The 22,623-nt window shown below is 38.2% G+C and overlaps 1 protein-coding gene across 5 annotated transcripts in view; it reads right to left on the reverse strand.

The window, feature by feature from the left end:
* Slc16a7 (solute carrier family 16 member 7) overlaps positions 1–22,623 on the reverse strand; it is a 163,550-nt gene that overhangs the window by 107,939 nt on the left and 32,988 nt on the right. The window contains exons 2-3 of one of the 5 annotated variants that reach the window (XM_076920386.1): positions 10,816–10,885; positions 8,111–8,206 (exon numbers count right to left, since the gene is read on the reverse strand). The exons of 2 other annotated variants lie outside the window; for them this stretch is intronic. The gene's annotated coding sequence lies outside the window, so the exon portion shown is untranslated. Of the gene's footprint in view, positions 1–8,110; positions 8,207–10,815; positions 10,886–12,192; positions 12,209–22,623 lie in introns of those variants that run through there. 2 more of the 5 variants (XM_076920383.1, XM_076920382.1) reach the window with 2 other exon arrangements.

Consider the following 22,623-nt stretch of genomic DNA (forward strand, 5'->3'; position numbering starts at 1 on the left):
AGAAACCCGGGAAATACTAGCCTACCACGAAGATCCCACAACAGTGCTTCCTGTCATGGGAGATTCCGTGTTGCCTTCCAGCCTGATCTAGAGGGGACCAGGGGGAAAGCTTGAACCAGAAAACAACCAACGCCTCTGTACAAGTTTGACACTAACCAGGGTTCAGAACATGTATTTGGGATAGTGACTATGCAATTAAATGTAATTCCACTTTGCCCTCTCTGGATTACCTGTTTCTTTTAAAAATAAAAATATTAGAGGATAAATGTCACTGAGGCTGTCTGTGGACAGGATGGCAATGGCACAGTCATACAAGGAAAGGCCATGCAGCTACTCAAACAGCACCGCTGCTACGTTTACCACAAGTGTTCATATTTACTAAGCTTCTCCATGTAGAATACTTTGTTTCAGTGTTACAAGATGGTTATCTTGTAATCAAGAATCAAGAAAACTTAAAAATATGATAATGTTTGACATTTCAGATTGGAGATATGAAAGGAAAGGAAGAAATGATGCACTTATAGTCTCAAAAATAAAGAACAAGTCTGTAATCAACAAACTGCTTTACAAAATCTACATGAGTGTCATGAGTATGGATACTATATTTTGCACTTTTAATACTTTCTCTTTACTTCTATTCCAACTTTAGATCCTCAAAACCTCTACACGCTGCTGAAAATCATTTTGTTAAGTTTACTAAGCATGTTAAGAATGGTTACAGAGCTCAAATCATATATCAACAATTTGTTTTATAAACATATAATTTATTTTTCTTTGCACAATGTCCATTAAACTGTTTTAGCATTTTGAATATCTACTTGTAAACATTCTACCAAAAATCAAATTCATCATGAAATCAAATTAAGGGTTAACATTTGCTGTAGTTTAAAAAAAAAAAAAAAAAGTAAAAGCAGCTGGCATAACACAGCTTCGATAGTGAGCCAGGGCCTTGCACATGCTACGACTGCTTTCTTTTGATTATTTATTTTTAACTAACAGAAATCATGCACTATGGGAAGCACAAAGACATCACATGCTCGTAGTCGTACAACCTACTCTGTAAGACATGAGACACAGACAGTCGTGTCGGCTACATGAAGCTCTAAGAAAGAAGACAAATGCAAGAGAGCCCTGTTCCTGCTCATTGAGCCCCAGGGAGGCCAGGCCAGGAGGTGACTAACCTTTGCCAAGGTTACCTGTTCTCAAGAGTAATTCTGGAGCTATGGTTGTAAAAAGGTTTGCTCCTCCAGATCCCCAAGTTTTTTTTTTTTTTTTAAACATTTTTCAACCAGTTGGGGAAAGAGAAAGAGGAAATACAGTTAGCAGAAAATCTTGATGGACAGCATGTGTGGTCTTGGAACATGTCATTTATTCCATGCTTGAGTCGTGACAATAAGTTCTTGGCGACAGATTTGTTTATAATCTTATTCCCAAGTTTCATGTAGCCTTGCACATTTCCCTTGTGAGATTTTGATGTTGTTCACATTATGACAAAAAGTTAAAACCTGTATCAATGAGCAAAGACCATGCTCTTTGCCTGATTAAAAAGTCTAAGAGAGTACAAAGAGCAGAAATTCCAGTTATGTATTTTAAAAGGGACAGAGAAAGAAAATAGTTGAAAAGCAAACAAACTAAATATAAAACCAAATGCCTCCCAATGTGATATGAGCATCTATTTGCTTTTCTCATTGGTAATATGGTTTCTATTTTCTCTTCTGTTAAAAAAAATAGTAATAAAGCCTTCATATTCATGGGACAGAGTTGGCTATGATTTTCTATTCTAAATTCTAGAGCACAATAGAACTCAAAATTAGCAAACAGCAGAGGGAAACAACCCTGGTTCATTTCCTGAGTTAATTATCTCTCAAGAGTCACAACATAAAAGGCATTTTGGTCTTAACTTTGAAATCAAGGACAAGAAGAGTGTTGTCATTCAAATTTGCATTGTGGAATAATTTCTTTCACAATACTTACATAAAACATGTAAGTTTTCTGTTATCTCAGAGCATTTCTCCTTCAGGCCACTCAGTAGAGCAGCACCATAATAAAAGGGTGATTTGGGTATAGGAGACATGTAGAACTCTTCCATTGTTGGCTACTGTCTGGTCACTAGAACTCTGTAATATATTCAGTTCATAGATGAGGGCATTCAGGAATCTTTCCATTTAAGACCGTGGGATTTCACATAGCATCACCTTCAGCCTAGATCAGGCTCACAAGCTCCTATCACATGCACCAACACTAAGAGTGACTCAGTACAATGTCTGTACCAGCAGGAACATCTCCATCTTATGGAATCAAAGTTTCCAGCCACACAGACCCATCTATCTTTCCTTCATCTCTTGGGTACCTTGTAACTTCAATAATTTTAGTACCCTCCAATTTTATCCATATCTCCAAGTAATTACAGACCACACTCACCTGCCTATCCAGCCAACCCCCATGGTAATTCTGGGAATTTTTTTATAAGATAAATTATGACTAAGAGTATATCATCCATTCACTGCTATAGGCAGTGATACAAGGATACACAGTTTAATGTTACTTGGTTTTTTTAAATACCCTTTTTTGTAAAATGAGAAACCCTTAGATACACTGTTTTGAAAAACTATAAAAGTATTAATCCTTATCATAAGCAATGTTAGAGAGAACTTTGGATAATCTGCCTCAGACACATCATCTCACTGGAAATAAGATGCTTCGATGTCTCAAAACAAGTTTAATGAAATCAAATTGAATTTCTTAACTCCTAAGTTATTCTAAAAGGTTTTGGTAGAAACCTCTTGATGTTGCTACTTTTAGGAAAAGCATAAGAGACTCTCACCCACTGATGTCAGGAAATGACAACAGGGAACGTATTTTGTAAGGCTGATGGGATGTATCACCAAATAAAAAGTGCTTTCCATAGAAGACGACCTGAGTTTGGTCTCTGACCATGTAACTCCAGAAAGTTGTTATCTGACTTCTGTACTAGTGCTTTGTCACACACATAAGTATACACACAGACATGCATCATGCATGCACACATGCACAGACACACATACATACACACTCTAATAAATAATAACAGTAACTAAAAATTAACTTTTCTCAATAGAAGCTAAGTAGGAAAGTGTATACATATGATGGAGGATCAGTGTGTGCCTGAACCTTAATCAAAGAAACGTCTTCTTACAGTAGGTGCAAACTAACACCAAAAAACCCACAGCTGGACAGATGTGTGCAGAGAATTGAGACTTTGGAAAGATCAGTCCTAAATGAGGTTGCTATGGCTAAACTCTTCCCTCCAGGCTCTGGAATCTACACAAAAGATAAAACAGGAAGATTGGGAGAGGCAGAGGATGACTTCAGGGAAGCAGCATTATCCAGTTAAAGCAAGTTTGATAGGAACTCAGAACACCCACCTGAGCGTATACAGGACCGGCACAAGATAAATCCAGCTAACAATCACAGCACATAGGTGGAAAGTAGACACAAAACCACCTCTATGTGCTTCTCACCTGTTTGCAACCAGTGGTTACTGGGATTGGGGAAGTCAGTCTTCTTCAATAGAGTGGCACTGGGCATATACACCCAGGCTTAGGAGTAGTCATCCGACACAAATGACCCCATGGTAGTGGTATTTTCTTTTTTACAAGAGAGAAGTAATGTGAATTTAGGGGGTAAAGAGGTAGGGGGAGATCTGGGAGGATGTATGGGAGAAGAAGGTATAAGGTCAAACTAAGCTGTATGGAATTCTCAAATAAAAGTACATTAAAAGGGAAATCTGACACAATATAAAGTCGTACAGGAAACATAGTGAACAGAGTTTTGATCATGCCTAAGCTTGGCCGCATACACATGCGACAACAACAATATAACTAAAAGCAATTTTTTTAAAATGAAGGACCTTGCTTTAAATGCATACAGGGAGCCAGTTAGTGGGGACCGGATGAAATCCGAGGCTAGGTGAGGCTTCAGTGTTTATCTTCCTGTCTGCTGTTTCTCTGAGTAGATTATATCTTGATGACTCCTTAGCTGCAGAGGACATAGGCCTCCTTTGCCTTTGACAAGCTGTGTTACCAGCTCAAGTCCTCCCTGGGACCGCCACACCTGTTTCCCTGCAGGGTCTAGCATGATTCCTTGCTTGCTGTCTGCCCTCCACTGCAGTACAGTACTGGGGTTCTTGGGGTTTGCTTTTTTATAGGTACTAGATTTTATTTTCCTTATTTTAAACAGACTACCCAATCAGAGCCTTGGGGTTGCCTTATGCCTTAAGATCCTTTTGGCATCACATTTGATAAAAGGATACTACAGTCCATTTCATAGTTAGTTGGCAATTTTTCAAGAAGAGAGAAAAAGCAAAAACAATACCCCTCTGCCTTCAAAAAAACAAAACAAAACAACAAAACAAACCCACTAATCAAGGTTGATTAGGTCTTGTCCCATGCTTCGTTTCACCTGTCTTACTACAGATGAGATACATTTTGTTGGTAAACACTCTGTAGTATCTTTTCTAGGGCAGCTTCTTCCTCTGAGAGGGGAAAGCTGATCTTGGAAATAAATTCAAATTAAAGTGTCCCTTTGATTATATATTCAAGCCACATTCTCTAGTCCCACATCAGGCTTAAGAATTGAGTACATGCATCAAAGAAGCCAGCTGAGTCTGCTTTTTCCCTTGTGCTTAATTAATTAGTTTAACCAACATTTAGTGGGTGGTGAGCACACAAAGCCACTGCGGTAGGACGAGGAGGAATGCCAGGGTAAGTGAGGCACGGACTCTTTCCCTCACATGTATTTACCCCTTGATGGAATAAAGATGCATACAGAGCTGCCCAGTCGGAATTACTGAAGCTACAGTAGAACCACTGTCTAATTAAGAGTCATCAGTGTCCTGTAGGGCCTTGTAGGGTTTAACTCGGTGCAACATGAAATCACATAGGCTACGTATGAGATAGAAAACTCATAAAATCCTAAAATACAAGCATCCTCTGTATCAGAAAACTGTTATGCAATACTAGGTTCTGATTCTCTGGCTAGTATAGAAGAATCAGGTCTTTGTACCTAAAACCATCACCATCCTCTCTGACTAGACTTTTAGGGAAACATTAGTGACTATAAGGACGAAGTTGTGACATGAACTGTATGAGAGATGGAGAGAATAAACATCATGTTTTTGTTGTTTTCCTTGGTTGAGAATACTGCCTGTGGACCCTCCACACAACGCAGGCTTTTGCTAAGACTATAGGTTGCTCTCCACAAACTAACACCAAGGTCTCACTGCTACGGCTACACAGAAGCTTTACCCATACTTTCTAATGTCTCTGATGTGGGAACATACTCTGTAGGCAAAAGAAACAAACGTAAACCCAAACCCAGAGACAAACCCTGTGAACTAAATCTGTCCTTCCTGCAAAATATGTCAGTGCAATGGTGGTAAAAACCTGTAGGATCAACTACCCAATGCCATTTGACTTGAAGTTCACACCATGAGATGAAAGCCATACCTAAAACTGCTTGGGTGACCAAGAACCTAAGACTAGATAGGCCGAGAACCTAGGATAAAACCAACTAATACTGTTCTAAAAAGCATGTATGTATGATGTATGTATGTATGTATGTATGTATATGTATGTATGTACACACACACATACACACACACTCAGAAATCAATGCCTTGGATAAAAAATAAAAACAAAAAACATTTCCCATGTAGTAGATAGTAACTAACCCAGAGACCTACAGCTGGACAGTATTCAGAGACTGAAGGACTTTGGGGCACTGAGTCCTCAAAGGGACGTCTTCCTCAAAGCAGGGATCTCTGTGGAAGAGGAGGTGGAATCCTGGAATCATCTTAAGAGCCAGAGGTGATGGGTGACTGCAAGGAAACAGTGTCCCCCAGACATCAGCAAGAAGCTGGGTGCAACTGATGCTTGCTGGAAAAGGGGGAAATTTGTGGGGGTCTCACTGGCTATATTAACTATGCCTCAGGGAAGGCTCCAAGTCCAAGAGTAGTGGGATAAAACAAAACCAACTCAATGGTATTTTATATAACATTTTGCCTCATTTTACTTAGATTGAGCTTTTATTTTTTTTGTTTTGTTAGGTTTTTGCTTGTTGATTTTGATTCTGTCTCGTCTCTTGTCTCTGTCTGTCTGTCTGTCTGTCTGTCTGTTTCTGTCTTTGTCTCTGTCTCTGTCTCTTTGTGTGTGTGTGTGTGTGTGTGTGTCTTGTTTTTGTTGTTTTGGACACAGAGAGAAAACAATATAGGCAACTGGGAAGAATTTGGGAAAAACTGAAGGAGAAAGAAAATGATTAAAATATATTCAATAAAAAATTACAATAAAAAATACCATATTGAGGAATGGAATACTCCTGACACTTCCTTCTAACTCATTGCAACCTTTTGGTTGGATAGCTCGTTGGTTGTTTTTTAAGTCATATTTAAGTCAAAGCTGGGGCAAAAAAGGGCCGTGACTTGTATAGAATGTTGAAATTCATCTTTGAGGCCACCAAAGACCTGTATGCATCATCAGTCCTTGGGGGACAGCCCCTCGGCACTCTGTGACTCTTAGCCATGTTCAGGTGAAGGATATAGGAATCAGCAAATGTGAGAAAGGTGGGGACGGACAGACAGACGGACTTGCCTGAACGGTACGACAAGAGTAGCAGCTCTGGTTGAGAATAACACAGAAATCTCATTTAGCCAAGAGCTCAGTGTCGTTGTCTGTTTCTTAATCACATACCCGGCAGGCTTGTGCGTATAATGTTTAAGTATCCAATTTAAATCGGTGCTTCCTTTAGTGTTCCAGATGTCTGTGTAAAGAATGTGTTTTGTTTGGGTTTGTTTGTTTTCCCTACAGAAAGCCAGGGGCTGTTAAAAGACAGGCACAGACAGGCTGCTCTGTAAGAGTAATGCACAATTAGAAACTGTTTGGCCCACACAGTGTGGTGCCACTGGCCTCTGTGTGGGTAGCTGGATGCAGTAAACAGCACTTACCTCACTGCCTAACTCTGCCACTTCAAGGTTCAAAGAGGTTTAGCCCTATACCTGGAAAGCCTTGGAGAGAGAGACATTTCTCCATTGAGATTAGGATGCACGAATGTTAGCTGGCTAAATCAAAGTACGTACCTTGCAATGGAGACATTGTGAGCAAGTTCTAAAAGCCTATCAAATATCTGTTTTTGCCCAAAGAGCCAACACCATTCCCAGGGGAAGAACACCTCCACCCATCCATCTAACAAATACCTTCTTAGAGAACATCATGGGAAACAACATTTCAAGTGGGTTTCCCTCACCTTTAAAACATTTCTTATCTAGGCCCCTTGATGGGGCAGGCTTTTCCGGGTGCCAAGTTCTCTGCATGCTTGAACAGTGTTATCAACACAAACATGAAGACTCAAACCATAATGAAGCTGAGATAGAAAAGTAGGTGATTCTCATGAAACGAAGCATCTCGGAGTCTGCTAATTGTCCTTAATTAATATTTAATTAGTTAATATTTGTGATAATGCTAACAAGGAAGAGAACGACTTAAAAGCATGGCATTTTAAAAATTACATGACATCACACTGTGCTGATGAGAGTATTTAGTTTCATTAAAATGTGTTTACCCCCAAAGGCTGCTAGTCATAAATTTTGGGCACTACTATATCTAATCTTTTTAGTCGATGACACAAGCTTATGGGAGATATACAACAATCACAACAATAGTTAGGTTCACTTGGCTTCTAGGATTTGTCAAATTTGCTCCAAACACTTCGAATAGACTAAAATCATTTGTGCAATAGCCAATATGAAGAAACTTTGCAATGTTCTTACTTTATAGATAAAAATACTGTATTTGTACAGATTTTAGTCAGGAAGCATCAGTGCTAAGAGATGAAACCACAGAAGCTACAGTCAGCTCTAGCTGTTAACAGTGGCAATGACAGAAGACGCCAGGGAAGTGTATCCAGTTGGAGTCACATAACACAGTGCAAACTTCTCCAACGATCATAATTTGCTTACAGAACTAAGCTAAAGATTAAAGTCCAGATTCATCCACATCAAAATGTCCCAACTTAACAAATGCCATGAGCTGGGGGAGGCAGACAGACAGAAATACCAGTGCACGTCAAGGGAACTCACAAGATAGCCTTACTGGTGTTCTGTTCTGAGTTCCTGGTGCCTGGATACCCTTGTGTTAAGTGTCCACAGGAAAGCACCACATGCTAAGCTTGACTCCTAGAGGTATGAGAGAGAGAGAGAAAAAAAAGAGAGAGAGAGAGAGAGAGACAGAGAGAGACAGAGAGAGACAGAGACAGAGAGACAGAGAGACAGAGAGACAGAGAGAGAGACAGAGAGACAGAAACCATGTAAACATTATAGTATGTGTTAACAGTATCTAATAACATGTCTAAGTGAGTTCTTTCTCTTGCCTTGGATGTAATCGCTATTGGCTTTCTCTAAAATTCTGAGGTTGATGTTAAGTCTTCATTAGGCATGGAAGGATCACTTAACTCAATGAGCACACATCATTAGTAGAGACCCTGGATTTTAACTGTAATCTGTACACTTATGTTTTCTGTCCAACTAAAATTTACAAAACTTACAGTTTTTGCAAAAAAAGAAACAACCAAACTATAAATTCATTTCAATCTAGTGTTTTTGGATTTTTTAAATAATAATGTTTAAAATAATGATTTTAAAAAGTGATCTTCCCCTGAACTTTTAGTACAATAATGTATATAAGAATGTGCATGTGTGTTTGAGATGTAAAAACTTGAAATTTCTATAAAAATACATTTAATTCCATGATATTAATTCAAAAACTAAAAGTAACACTCCAGTAAGTCAATAAAAGTAGAAAAATTTTTCAGAAATACCACAGAAATATAACTAAAATCTGACCATCTATATTCCTTGATTCTATAGATTTTGTAATAAAATTTTGACTTTTTTTCTAATTTCCTTAACTAAGAAAGGGGAAAGGATACAATAGTACCTACCACTAAATCATGACTATTAATGAATAAAATTATCATTTTGAAAATATCTAGTATATTAATTAGCAATGAAATAATAAAATAATATTTAACACTATTACAGTTGTTGCTTAAGCAGAGGAAAATACTATTTAATATAAATGAATAAATACAAGATGCCTGCTGATTCTCTACTTGAAATATAAGACTTTTATATGTATGTTTTATATGTGATGGTTTACAGGTTACTAAACCAAAACAATTAACTTTAAAGGTGTGGTTGAGAAGAACAAGACATCTAGAGCAGGACAGTGTGGCGAAAGGTTTCTGAAATCATTTTCTATGAGAAAAAAAAAAAAAGAGTGGATGGAAGTAACATGAACTTTTAAGTTCCCCTGGTCTAGCCAGAGGGTTCTGTTTGACCTTATGGATAAACACAGAAGATTCAGACAGACAACCTGCTGACTATGTAAGTTCAACGATTATAACAACCAGATTATTTAAGCACAAGTATCTTAAAGTAATAAAAGTCATGCAAAAACATGTCAGTTCAATATGCAAAATACTTTATGTGACAATAATTAAACTTAGTTGAATTAAAAATGAATATTATAATGTAGTTATATGATGGATTATTAGCATTGTCTGTTACAATCCACCTCTACATATCTGTCTATATATTTATGTCTCTTGCCCCATGAGCTTAAAAGGCATTTTTCCCACATTTCCATCCTTGTGTGAGATAAAATACTATTAATATTTAGGGAAAATAATAATATTGAGAATGAGATAAGGATGTTTTCTTTTTCTTTCTCCTATAACCTCAGCTCTCAGTTTATTTTAAAAATTAAAAATAAAGAATGCCTGATTTTTATCCATAACTTCAGATTCTATGTTATTTAATTTACACTATTTTGTCATATGAAAGCAGGCCAATAAAAGGTTTTTTTATCATTTGTATTAACACGTGTCCTTGATTTTAATTTTTTAAAGAAACAGAAATAGACCTGAAGTTCATGTGTTTGTGAGCTGATGTATCAAAATATTGAGCCTTGTTTGACATTTATAATATCGTGTCTAACAAATACATTTTTTAAAGAGGTAGTTAAAAATAAATTCTTTTTCGTTTGGCATGGCCTTATGTGTAACTTCACCTTGAACGATGTTAGTGTGTCCGACCTTCTGAAATCCCATGTCTAAAATGCAGAGAGTTCAATAACACTTTGATGTGTTTAAAAATAATTTGTTTTAGAATTTCATTAATATAAAAACCAATATTTAAAGTATAAGCAGGCTCTTCTTTTGAAAAATCCATGAAGTAAGAGAACTCACTTATCTACCATTCCTCAAAAATCAACACAAATAAAAAAAGAAAGAAAAACATTAAGAGAAAAAATTAAAGCATGAATTTCAGCGTCTGTGGAAAGCTATGCTAATGTGTAATCTCCTATCATACAAGCAGTTGTGACTGGCATAGAACTTATGTATACTGAGTTTGTCTCCAATTGGTGGCAATCCTCCTGCCTTAGCGTCCTAAGCTCTGGGATAGACATGTACAACCAAGATCAACAATGTTTCCCATTCCATAGTTTTGTAGAGTGTGATCAGGTGGTCTGAACAGCCATATGTTTTAGGGAGCTGATACTTCCATTCGGCTATTCTCATAGTCTTTGGCATTTTGCAACGTAACTATATCTTTCTCGTGGTTTGATTTAAGAATTTCAGTTACAGACAAAATGTGTTAGCTAGGACACTCGATCTCTTCTAACTAATAAAGAAAGCAGGTTTTTAACAGAGTCCCACATGACAGGTACTTGGTAAAGGTGTTCCTTTAAAGAGCAGTGCAATTGGGCACGCACCATTACATACCTAGTAACATACGAACTGCGTTGTAGTTAGGTGAGTACAGCATTCACGTTTACACATGGTGCATTGTTATCTGGAAGATGATTTTAAAAAAAGAACAGGAGATTTAGCTTTTAAATGCAATTGTATTGATGTACTTAACCAACAAAATCAGCTCAAAACAAAGGAATCTACCAGAAACCAGTGCAATGGAGATTCACATTCAGAATTTAAGGAGAAATGAAAGAGAATCTATTCTCTTAGGAGACAGCTTCTCCCCTCAGGTCAGGAGCATGTTTTCTAATGATGATCATGCTTATGAATTCTCAGTGGTCATTAGGGCTTCTCAAAAGTTTCCCTGAAGAGAATATTAATATCTGCATAGTTGGTGTTAATAATAGAGACAAAACAACAGTGAAGCTAGCTGCTGTCTTCTTCTAAATCTCCTCTTTCTTTCCATGTGAGCCCCCAAAACATGTTTGTTTTGGAAGCAGCTGGTGAAAGGTACAGAAGGAGAACTTAAAGCGAGTGACTACTGACAAGGGCAAAACCATAAGTCACGTCAGCTGATCTGCAGCTGACTAACACGAGGGGGGAAAATGCAAGGGTGCTCACTGTTCAAGGTCGAAGAATAACATTCCTTCTGCAGCTAACTGGCTGGTGTGAGACAGCAGATCCTATCTTAACATCCAGAAACAAACCCACTGTGGTAAGGTTATCCAGTCACTAGAGGTGACCTTTGAAAGTTAGGAGGCAGATTAGAAAAGGCTTCGCCTGCAACTACAGAGCCATTTCTGTGGCTGTAAATGAACCCAGGTCCAGGGTCATCTCCAAGATATTCTATTGTATTCTTTGGTAAGTATCTTAATACAACACCTCTAAAGACCTATAAAACAACTGAAATATCATTAGACAACTAGGAGGTAAAGAAGACCACCCACTTTCTTAGAATAAAAATTAAAAAAGAAAATATTTTTTAAATTGTTTCTTTTAAAATTAACCTCAAAGCTTCAACAAAAAAAAAAATGTTGAATGAATGAATTTTAGTCACATATCTTTAAACTAGGAATGTAAATGCCTACCTTCCCATTTATGTCAAAGATGAAAAAAGTTTACAGGCACAGAAAACAAATAGAATCTCTTTGTTTTTTTACTAAAAACAAAATAATAACCATTAAGAGCCCCAAAGCCAAAATACACTGCAAACACCCTTCTATGTCTGCTTGTCTAGTCAAAATTTCACCATGCAGAGTTGTGATATTTCTTAGCAACATGTATAGACAGCACTAAGCAGTTGGGGTGGGGGCATCCGTGAGGAAAAGCCACCCAGAAATGAAGGGAGAAGCAGACTCCATATTCACCTTCTGTTCTCTGAATTCAACAGCATACCCCATCCTTTACCTGGATTGTTTGTACACGAGTGTGATATAATTCTCTGAAGAACAGGACTCAAAGAACTTCATCTAAAGAGTGTAGGAGTGAGCCTGAACCAAGGCCGCTCCATTCTGAAGTCCCCTGCTGGATTCAGCAGGAGTAGACAGGCTCCCATGGGGCGCTCCCAGCTCACACATGAGTACAGAAGCCAGGGGGAAGGCAGACTTGCTTCTGAATCTCCCCACTGATTTTGGTTGAGGCCCTTGCCTGGTTATTATATTGTTTCTATCCAGCTGTTGTCCTTGAGGAAAAAAAATTTTGAAGAAGAAAAAAATTTCATGATTGTGTTTCAAACCCAAGGTGGCTGCAAAAATAAGAGAAATTGAACCTATGGGGAAATTCAGTTTTAAGAAATTTCCAACTTTTCAATGTAATTCCAGGATCTGGAATTGAAGCAATTGGGTTGGAACTACAGAAAGATGGTTTTTGGCTCAATATAACCTGAAAGGACTACTGAGAAGTGAAACTGGCCACTCCGGTCCTTCCAAGCATTCTGCCAAGGCTAACTTGAGCATTTCAGAGACAGGGGAGCATAGAGACCGGAAATGTAAGTCCTTGGTGTTGTAGAACTTTAAGGACTAGAGTTTCTAATCCAGTCCTGAGATGTTTTTTCATCCTGACCACAAAGCCAAGTGGTTAAAGGATACTATTCATAAACAAGCACCAAATGTATTCAAAACAAATGCATGAACGGGCTCCATGATTTATATAAAACATTCAGGCTAAACTTTATTGAGTTTTCTGTACTAATTCTGTCAAGACTGACATGCATCCTCTTTAAAACCAAACTTTCCTTTTTATGGATAGCCGAACAAGTGATTCTGTACAGCGAACTCAAATGTGTTCATTTGTTTTACAGTTACCAAAGTGCTGAAGTGACACTGATTTGATATGTAACAATAGCAATTAATTCACTGAGAGCAAAGAGACTTACGAATAAGTAAAAAGGAATAAGATATGTTAATTCTAAATGTTAAATTAATATGGCATAACTCTTTCAAAAATAAAACATTGGAGAAATGTTATAAACATGCTCTTATGTCCATGTTCACATCTATTCATCAAATATTAACCAAACCCATGAAAACAGATGCATAAATCTCGTTAATTTCATCCAAGTGCTCTACTGAACTTAATGGCAAGTAACAAAAGCCCAGTAACCCAAGAACTGTCTCTCCAATGTCCCTCAGCAAAAAGTGTTAAACCAGGAACAGCAGTATTTGCAACAGAAACAGGAAGATGAACTCAGCTAAACATCTAAAACCAGCATGGCCCCAGTTCCCATGATGCCTCTCTGGTTATTGCTCTTACGACTCAAATAAATTCCTTCCTCCAATGACTCCTTTTCTCGGCCTATTATTCATCTCTGTATTTCTCATTTGGGTCACTCTCTCTCATTTGTCATACAACTTGGGTCCTTTCTCAGCCTTTTCCACCCCATAGACTTCCACTTACAAACAAACAAACAAACAAACAAACAAACACACAAACAGACCCACTCTTTTGAACCAGGATTCTGTAACATCATCAAATTACTTTCTCTTCCAAAGACTGAGTTAGAATTTCTTTGTTCCATGCATTCAGGTCTGGTGTAGCACAGGCAAAGGCTCTGTGTAGTCCCTCTCTGGCCATTGTATTTTCATCTCTTCTCCTTCATGAGAAGAGATCCATCTTCATCAAGGTTCATTTTAAAGCCACTTCACCCTAAACATGAAGACTCATCTATCTTCTTTTGTATCATTGTCTTCAAAATCCATTTTTCACCATCCTCAAAATACTCTCATAATTAATGATGGCAATCAATACTCACAGGCTGCAATCAGTAACTTCATCAAAAAAAAAAAAAAATCATGACCTCCACTCGTCTCTTCTTTCTAAAGTAATTCACTTCCAACTTTTCCAACTTGAACTTTATGGCCATTGTGACTACCTCTGTTACTAGAGTCTTCAACAGTGATACTGTATTTCTAACCTATAGTTTCCTGTCTTTTATACTGTCTTTAATGTCTTTTCTATCAATCTTATACTAGAATCTCCTTGATATTGGCTAGATCCTTGACACATCTTACAAGTTAATAGTCAACTCCTGTCTCTTGCCTCCTCTTCTCCACACACTCAGGACTTCAACAGAAAGCTCAACATAATTCTAATTTTGGTACCAATCAATTGAACACAAGGTCCTTTTGCTCTGTCTAAATAGGAATAGTGGGTAGTTAAGAACTGCCGGCAACCCCAGGCTTACAATAGTCAAGGTCTAAGCACAGGACTTGTAGATTCATAGGCTCAGAGTTCTAATCTATGAGTTAGGAAGCCCTTTGGTCTGGAGTTTTAAAAGCCTGAGGTTAATGGCTCATGATACTTATATTGTGATCTCCCAGATTGGGCTTGAACCATAGGCAGGCTTGTATGTGGCAGCCATTGTAATTCCAGGTTTCTAGCAGAAGTGAGGAGGTGCAGCAGGTACCAGCAACCAAGAGCAGGAAGTGGCTGCTTTTTCCACAACTTTCAAATAGACCTTGTATGCTGACAGATTCTCAGACCACTCAGCTCTACAATGTAAATGTTAAGCTCCCAGTGGCACTGTTCCAGCCCTTGGACTTAAGATGCCTGAGAGCCTTGTTCTTTGAAGTCCTGACAGCTTCCTGGAACTCTTTCATAACCAGAATCTGTAGTTTTTCATAGCTGGGCATAGTTCTCTGGCTTTCTATTATCTCTGTTGGATGTCATTTTTGCCCTGGTCATTCTGTCAAGGTCTTCAGATGCCTTCCCATAACTAGTACCACTAAAGTTAATTCTACCTTCACCATGGCTACCGTTCTAAAGCCACTTCCATCATTTTATCTTTGTTACAAACTCACCTCACTCTATTGATCATAAAAACCCAGAGTAGGAAATAAAGGAGCCTCAAGACAGCATACCTTTGCTTGTACTAAATGTTCTAATCTCCCCCCCACACACACACACCTCGTTTCTCGTTATCTCACACCTTTGAGACTTCTCAGTCTTAATATGTGAGGTCCTAGTAAAGAACTGTCTAGTTTTTCAGTTAAGCAGGCTCCTATCAATCCCTTAAAACCACTTCTGAATTTTCCCTCCTATGAGTGTGACACTCCAGAATGGCTTTTAAAGAAAGAATCAGGAGACATACTCTGAGGATAAGAACTTTTCAGGGAAGGCAATATGAGGGAAGCCACACACTGAAGGTATACGTGCTCCAGCTATGAATGTGATCAAACACAGTGTCCTGAACTGACTAAGTATTATGAGATTTTACTTAATTTTTATCTTTTGTAGCTCAACTACAAAGTTCTCAAATGTGAACTTCTCAGATGGTACTGTCCTTTTCCAGGGTTAAGGGTTGAACATGCCTGACAGAGTCCATGGATGACAATGACTTTAATTCTTGCTTTCCTTTCCTTTCACAAACATTTACACTTTCTGAAAGCCTATTGGCAGTTCTCTAAGTGTATCTACAATAATGGGGAAGTGCTGGGTTCTGTTGCCTGTGGAGAGAATTTAGATGAGAAAGGAGTAAAGAAGCCAAACTAAGCCTCACGATTATCTAGGGGAAAGTAAACATCACATAAACAGGTCATTGATTCTTCTATGGTTCAAGTATTTCTTAAAAGCTAGGAATTTATATTATAAAACAAGCCCAAAGTAAGTTATTTTAACTTCTCATGTTTAATAAATCTAGGTGTTAACACCTGATGAAAATTCATATTTTTGCTGTGTTTTGTTTGGGGTGTGTGTGTGTGTGTGTGTGTGTGTGTAGGTTTTGCCTGTCTTAAAAGAAATACATTTTCCTATCTTAGTAAAATTTTTATTTTATGTCAAATGTTATCAATATCTGAAGGTCAATATTTATACTTAGGTAATACTCCACTGGTATTTCTGGAGGCATGCTGCTCTCTAAAAGGCAGTAAAAAAAAAATCATCATCATGGATATTCATGCTTCTTTGTGAGCTGATGTAGGTCATCTTGATAACTGCACATTCTCCCTCTCACACTGGAAGTAGCTGTGACATTTATTCAGCTTTCAAAGACTGTTTAGATGTCACACTTTTCTCCAACAATTCTAAATTTCACCACAAACCCTTTGTACAGTGAAAAGGCTGCCGAGCGGATGATGCGTTCGAATTTCTGGGCTGGATTACACTTTGGTGGTACCACTTCGCTAAAGCTATTTTAAGCATCCTCTTAGGTTACAGTAAGCTAGATTGTAATTCTAATTACTCTTAGCCACAGTGAAGAAAGCACCTGAGAATGTTTCTCTGTAATCTACTTAAGGAAAAATGCTACTGTTTTCTTTAAAGCAGTTACTAACATTGTTATTACATGGTTATCTAATTCTCTAAGTCTTTCAACACACACAATGTCCACACACATACATACACATACACACATATATATACATACACATGTACACACAAACACACATATACATACATACACTCATGCACACAAAAATATATACACACACAAACACATGCACAAACACACACATGCACAAATATGTGTGCACACACAGAGACATACACATATATGGGCACATGGACATATTATAGACATACTACCTCTCACAGCATCTAGAATTTCAATAATGATGAAGAAATGAAACAAGGAACATAAAGAGAACTAAGTTGACACACATTTAAGTAACTTTAAACTCATGCAGAAAACTAGCATGCACTCATAGAGATTCAGAGTCATAGTAAAGTGAAGCACAGGTTTCCAATTTAATTAGAATAGATTTAGTGCCAGTTTTGATGTTTAAAGTTATTTGAGAAAAAACAAAAAGCAAAAAAAAAAAAAAAAACAAGTGAACTGAGACAAATAGGGGAGATGGGGTTGAGAGAGAAAATATGGAGAAAGTCAGGTAGAGTTGAGGGGTGTTTGAGGGGCAGTAGAAAAACCCAGTGCAGTGGAAACTTTCTAAAGTATGTGAAGGCTATCCCAATGAAGTCTCCAAATAATGAGGGAGACAGAGCCTCAACTAGCCATTTCTTGTCACCAAATGAAGTTTCCAGTACCAGGACAGTTACATCTAATTGAGATGTTGAACCAAGGAGTCCCATGGAAATTCCCAAACACTCAGGTTGTTGCCAAGACAAGTTACCCCCTACTAGCTGATGATAGGTCCCCATTGCTGAAGACAACACCCATACAGTTCATTAAACACAAGAGGTAGAGCTGGTGCCCACGGAGAATCTTCACCCACGTGTTCTAGTGTCTTTGATATGGGAACGCACTCTGCATGCTACACAAAAGAGAAATATAAACACTGACCCAGAGACAAGCCCTTTGATCAACTCTCTGTCCTACAAGATATGCTGTACAATAGTGGCACAAAGTTTATGGTAGCAACCACCCAATGTCCTCATTTGCCTTGAGGTATACTTCAGGGGATGGAACCCACACCTGACACTCCTTGGGTGACCAAGAACCAGAGACAAGAGAGCTCAGAGACCTAGTTAAAACCAAATACTACTAAAAAAATGAAAGAAACAATAAAACGAGCCCTTATAATACTCTGCTATAGTTATAGGTCGGTGCCTTATTTAGCCATCATCATCAGAAAGGTTTCTTCCTGCAGCACATAGGAACAAATACAGAGACACACAACCAGACAATATACAAAGAGGGAGACCTTGGAACACATGGCTCTAAAGGAGATGTCTCCCTCAAATTCTTCCCCTCAGAGTTCAGGGAACCTTGAAGAAGAGAAAGAAGACTGAGAGCCATAAGGGATGGAGGACACAACGGGGGAAACATCCCTCTAAATCTACTGTGTAAAGCTCATATGATCTCAGGGAGGCTGAAGCAGCAAGCACGGGGCCTACACGGGTTTCCACCAGGTCCTCTGCATACATAGAACAGCTTTCAGTTTAGTCCTCTTATGGAACTCCTAGATGTCTGAACAAGTGGGTCTCTGGTTCTTGTTCTTTCTCTTGGCTCTCTTTTCCTTCTGATGGCTTTCCTTGTCCAACTTTAACATGATGGCTTTTGTTTTATGTGATATTTTAATTTGTCAAAAATCACAGTTGAGACAAAAAAGAAAACAGATATGGAAAAATAAAATAAAATTGCAATTTCTTTTTAAAATATGAAAGAAGAGGAGGTAGTGAGGCCAAAAGACCAAGAATTCATGCTTGGCATGAGAATTAATACTAAACACTAAAGTATGTGATATAAATATACACAGAAAATGAGATGGATGGAGGGGGGAACTGGGTGAGAAAGGGGGTAGAAAGGGAAAAAGGTCTGGGTATCATGTGTGAAGAGATAGGGGGTGGGAGAGAGAAAGTAATAGTGGGGGGGGGGGCATCTCAGGGATAAGCCAAAGACCTAGGATGGGGAAGGTTCCCAGCAGTCTATTGGGGTGACCTTAGATGAGACTCCTAGCAGCTGGAAATATGGAGCCTGCAGCCAGGTAGGACTTTTAGGGGATGGAGGGGAACATCAACCCATTCAGAAAACCTTCAACCTAAAATCTGCCATGCCTACTAGATGTATAGAGATAAAAATGGAGCAGAGATTAAAAGAATGGCCAGCCAATGACTGGCCCAACTTGAGACATATGCTATGGGAGAGAGCCAATGTCTGACACTGTTAATGATACTCTGCCATGCTTATCAACAGGAGCCTAATATAACTGTCTCATGAGTGGCTTCATCCAGCACTGATTGGAAACATATGCAGAGACCCACAGCCTAACATCAGGCAGAGCTCAAAGAATCTTGGGAAAGAGTGGGAGATAACACTGAGCTAGACAGAGAGGTGAAGGACACCATAAAAAGACTTGCAGAGTCAACTAACCTGAGCCCATGGGAGCTTACAGAGACTAAACCACAACCAAAGACCATGGAGGGGCTGGACCCAGGCCCCTACACATTTGTTAAAAATGTGCCATTTGGTCTTAATATGGATCCCCTCACAGTTGAAGCAGGGACTGTCTAGGACTCTATTGCCTGCCTTTGGATGATGCCTTCTCTTTCTGGGCTGTCTTGTCTGGTCTCAGTGACAGAGGATGCACTTGGTTCTGTTTCAACTTTATGTCCTAGGTAGGAATGGTACCCCAAGGGAGGGGGGCTCCCCTTCTTAAAGGAGAAGGGAATGAGGTGATGGAGGAAAGGATTTGTGAGGGTGGGACTGGGAGGAAAGGTGGGGGGCTGCAAATTGAACGTGAAGTGAATGAAAGATAAATTAAAGAAAGGAGGAGACAGGTTAAAAAAGCTCTTTTGAAACTCTTGTTAGATTTCACAAAGTTTTAATCTAATAGAATATGTACAGAAAAGACTTAATTAGATTATGCTTATTTTAAAAGAAAGTATATATGCATATTTATATATAACCGTATATTTATATATATGTAATTGTTTATATTTATTTATATATATTTGTAGTTATATGTTTTAATTTTTAATCATTTTAGATTTATTCATATTACATATTTATATATTCTTATATTTATACATTTATATTTTTACATTCTTATAATTATAACATATTTATATATAATATATTCTAACATATATAATATATATTATATGTACATATAAAATATAAATTTATATAAATCATAATATATCATATATAATACATGATAAATACATGACTCTAATATAATTATAATATATAACATGCATATTATATATTATATTTATATATGTTAAAATTATATTTAATTGATTACATAAAATATTTATATTATGTGTTTATATATGGATTATATAAATATATATTTTTAAGCAAATATATGTATACATTTTTAAAAGAAATATTAGGATATTATTAAGCAATATCAGGTGATATCTGCAGTTTTTGACTGTGCATCATTATTTCTAGGTCCATGGATACAGTCTGAGATTGCACAATGGGGGAATCATGCTGTCATTTTACATCCTCTCACCAAAGGAAAATTTCCTTATTAATGGCATCCAGAAAACGAAGCCACAAACACTGTCTATAACAAGTATTATCCACACTGCACACTGGAAGGCATAACCAACCATGTTTCACTAAGGTCTGAGCTGGAGAAACACATCTGAATATCCACTACTACTGAGACAGTCTCCCCAAATTAAAAAAAAAAAACAAAACTATATAAAATGATTGTCTTGAAGGTAAAAGTGGGAGCATTACAAAGGCAGTATTTTCTAATCCAAAAACCACAACAGACTAATTTGTTTCTATGCTGGCAAAATGCAAGAATGTGCCTCAAAATTACTGCGTGATTATCGGTTTAGAATGACTAAAACAATTCACTGATGGATGCAAGTTTACTGTGTCCTACCAGGCAGGAGCTGGATATTGTTGGACACACCAGCTCTGTTGGAGAAAACGCTTCTCAGGAAGGTTTTCAAATGCATGAATAAAAGAGTGCTGATTATGATTAATAATTACCTAGAGAACTTGGCACCTGCTAAACACACACCTGCTCTGCCAACACAATAGACAAATTAAATGGATTCCTGGATTCAAAATTTATTAGAAAGGTACATAGGAATAATAAGGAGAGATGCTTCCTTCACCTGGTGTGAGAGGCCTCTGGGGCAGAGACAGAAGATGGCTACCTCCATGGTTCCTTTCCATGTGCTTCCCCACCAAGTTCACTTCAGCACGCACCGTGCTAACGGCTGCTGTGCCGCAAATGTCTAGGGAAATTAGAGCTTAAAATGTTGTTCGGGGTGATTTCAAATACTATGTATGAGCTATTAGCTTGCTGAGGAAAATGTGGCCTAAGACCAAAATATATTTGTTATATTTTTGTGTAATGTCTTGGAAAAGAAACTTAGAATGCCAGACTCTTTTTGAGGCTGCTTAGACAAAAGGTGGCTATTTTCACTTGTTGCTGGAGCTTGGTTTTGATAGGGGCTGTCAACCACTTCCATTATATCTGTCAATCAAAAGGTAAAGGGGAGGGTCGGTCATTGAAAGAAATCCTAAACAATCTCAAACACTTGGCATGATAAATGGTTTTAGCAGTCAACAGTGGCATGGGTCTTCTTGATATCTGGGAAGAGAGAATCTAAGAGTATTTTTGGAAAAAACACTCACTTTTTTTTCAAAAGTCCAGTCATTTAGTTTCTTGTTGCGAACAAAATTTATCACACCGTTCAGAGAAGTGAAACTTGAACTTTTTCTCTCAGTGTGCAAACAATACAAGACAAGTTTACATTGTGAACAACAAAATAGAGATGTTCGCAAATTTTTAAGTAAAACACATAAGTTGTAATCAGTAAGTGTGCTCCTCCCCCAACTCAAACATTGAAAAAGAGGAAAAGAAATTCGTTTTAAAAGAGATTCTTTGTTAATCAGCTTACTAAAGTGATGCCTCTACTTTTCCCTAATAATACCTCTGAGTTTCCTTCAACTGTTTAAATGAGGAACAAAGTAAGAAGCAAACAGCAAACGGTTACACCAACTCCTGAGAAGGTTGTGCACGCAGGCAGGCGATAAGTCTCTCTGACCTCACATCCACTTCGCAAGATGTACCTCTTCAAGTGGTCATTTTGATCTTTGTCCTTTTGCAACAGTAAAATGGCTTCCATGTTTGGGGAGCTTATCTAGGGAACTCCGGAGTGTGAGAGGGAGTCCTGAGAATGCTTGATTTTCAAAGTTGGACAGAATTAGTAGAAAACCAGGAGAATCACAGTTGTGGTGTGTGAAGGTGTGGTCCTCTCGTGGACTGAGATCGTAAACTGTGGGCCGGAATTGAGTCAAACTGTGCAATCTCTACTTAACGTGGATTGAGAATCACAGAGCCCAGTGAAATAGGACATCTCCACATTCAGTGTCAGGGGCTTGGAATCAGCTGTTTGTTTTGCTTCAGTCTTTTGAGTATATGCTCCCTGTTCCAAAGACTGTCACAGATAATGACTGTGCTCTGTAATCCTTTTAATATAGGAACATTAGACAGGGGAAGATTATGTCAGGACCACGACAATGCACTGCTTTGTAGCAAACAGAAACTTGATGGAACACATTGAAAATTAATGTCCCCAGGAAAGAACAAAGACGGCGTGATGAATGAACTTGGTTGTCAACTTGACTAGATCCAGAATCAACTAAAACTTGAGCCTCTGGGTGCCCTTGAGGGGCTGTCCCGATTGCCTGTGAGCTCATCCACCCAGAGTGGAACTCGCACTCCCAGTGGTGGCCAAGATATGAAGAAGAAGGAGGGGAAAGTACCTGCTCCTTCGCCTGCTTGCTGTTTTGTACATTGCTGGAGTGTGCCTTCCTACTGGTTTCAAGTTCATCTACCCTCTATGCCTGTGCCTCCCTTCACTGATGCCAGAATCAACATTAATCTTCCCTTGTGTATTAAGGAGCCTGGACTGCTCCAGAAGTCCTGCCATCCTTCAGCACCAGACTGGGGCTGCCAAAGCACCCAG

This window comes from Arvicanthis niloticus, chromosome 22 (genome assembly GCF_011762505.2).
Source record: "Arvicanthis niloticus isolate mArvNil1 chromosome 22, mArvNil1.pat.X, whole genome shotgun sequence".
Classification (NCBI taxonomy): Eukaryota; Metazoa; Chordata; class Mammalia; order Rodentia; family Muridae; genus Arvicanthis; species Arvicanthis niloticus.